Raw genomic sequence first — 2,330 nt, forward strand, 5'->3', positions numbered from 1 at the left:
TAAGCTGTACTTTCAATCATACTTAAGTCTTTTCCATACTGGCGTAATTCAGGACCGGTGTCTGCAGAGGAAGTCTCCTTAGGATGAATAGGAAAGAGGTGTCCATACTGAACACAATCATAAATGTTCCCTGTATGTGTCAGACTGCATGAAGGGGTTTTGACAATTTCTTCAGGGGGCTTAAAGTCACAGAGCTCCTTTCCAGGGTGGCTATTTGGCTGCTGATTAAAAATATAAGATGAAGATATTAAAATTACTTCAAATGTATTAGTATACTTCACTTATCTAAAGACAAGAATGTGATGAGGATGATTTTTTTCACATTTTAATTACATGCATTTCACTCAATATGAATGAAAAACATCCTATTGCAAGAATCTTATGCCACCTGTTCTAATTCTGAAAGGCTTCCAGTGATTCCATAAAACTGTTTTAAAAGTCCAATGTCTACAGCTATAGGTAGGAATATGTGCTAACGGGAACTCAAGTTTCAAACAATGATTTTTTTAGATACTACTCCTGTGGATCCAGGCTATTTCTCTCTAATACCTCTTTATCTGTAAGCATTTTGTTAAATTTATATGAAATACCCAATCAATTTCAATGAAAAATATGAAATATCTCCTGTGACACTTACCAGTTGTATCTCATTTGACATTTTTAACTGAAAAACATCCTGCTGAAACATTGTCCCTCTGGTGTTAAGTTGCATAGTCCAATCTGAAGTTAAAACAAAAAAAACCTTGTCACTGATTCCACATTGAAATAGAAACATTAATAATATATTTCATTTTAATTTGTTCTCATATTAAACCAGTTAAAAGTAAAGCTGTTAAATGTTAACTACTTGGTTATGTCTAAGATTTTAAAGACGTGGGACACAGGTCCATGTCAGAATAGAAGAGTCCCTGAGGGTTGGAGAGATTGGTCAGAGGTTAAGAACACTTACTGGTCTTATACATACATACATACATACATACATACATACATACATACATCACCCAAATTCAGTCCCCATCACCCACATCAGACCACTCACAACCCCTTTGACTTCAGTTCCTCTCCTGGCCACATTCACATGCACCTACACACACATGGCACACACGGACTCACACAAGCCCCCCTCACACACATAAAATTAAAACAACAATAATAAACATTTTTAAAAGAGTCCTTGGATCCGGCAGTCAATAATAATGATAATAACATAAACATAAAATTGTAAAGAGAATAGGCAGCCAAAATTTAGCAATAATTTACTCTCAAATTTAAGTGCTCTAGTAAATAGAGACAATATTGGTAGGGAGAAAAAATAATTTGGAAAATCGAAATTGTAAAAAAAAAGTCTTAGATAGAAAGTAAAAGTTTAGAGATATGAATATCTCATAAAGCATTCATGTCCTATGGTCTCAGCCTTCTGACTCAAGTTTTCTCTTCTTAGTAATATACTTTAGAAGCAGAGCACTTGCTTGTCTTACATTTGTGCCAGCCACAGAAGGGGGGAAGAAGGTCCTACTATATTCCAAATAGAACTCCCAAGCATTTACCTTGGAGAACTCTTCCCGTGACTACTCTCAACTCTTCAGCCTCCAAGCAAAAGCNGGATCTAGATTTGATGAGCTGACATCCTACACATGAGGAAAGATGCATTAGTGCAAGCAGATCATGCAAGAAAGGGTATACCTTTCCATGACTTAGAAACTTTGGTTCCAATGACAATAAAATGAATACTGCTAAAGACTCCAATATGTAAACATCCCTTTTATGTGTTGGTAGGTACTGACTTCATATCTTTAAAGCCTAAAGTGATAATTACAAAGACAAGACAAAACGATAATATTGGGCCAGTTGGATGGCTCACCAGGCAAAATGCTTGCCACTAAGCCTGACCACCTGTTTACATGCCTGAGACATGGTGGAAGGAACAAACTGACTCCCACAAACTGACTCCCACAAACTGTCTCCTGACTTTTAGGTATACACTATAACAAAGAAAATATAAATGTAAACAAAACACTTTTAAGTACTAATCAAACATAATCAAATATAAAAGAAAGTAAAAGTGAGACAGATTTCTACTGTATGGCCTTGGTTGGCCTAAAGCTCTGCAGTCTAGACTGGCCTTGAACTCAGATATGCCTGTCTTTAATTCCTGGAGTACTAAGATAAAAGGCATGCGCTACCACATCCACAGATCTTTGTTATATGAAGAAAAAAATATTATACTAGTAGTTGAAAAATCCAGTGCATCCAAACCATATGGAAGCACCATTAAAACAGAGACAATCAGGACACCAAATGATATTTCTGATTCAGTTTGTCAAAGATAG

The sequence above is a fragment of the Mus pahari genome, chromosome 10, assembly GCF_900095145.1.
Source record: "Mus pahari chromosome 10, PAHARI_EIJ_v1.1, whole genome shotgun sequence".
Classification (NCBI taxonomy): domain Eukaryota; kingdom Metazoa; phylum Chordata; class Mammalia; order Rodentia; family Muridae; genus Mus; species Mus pahari.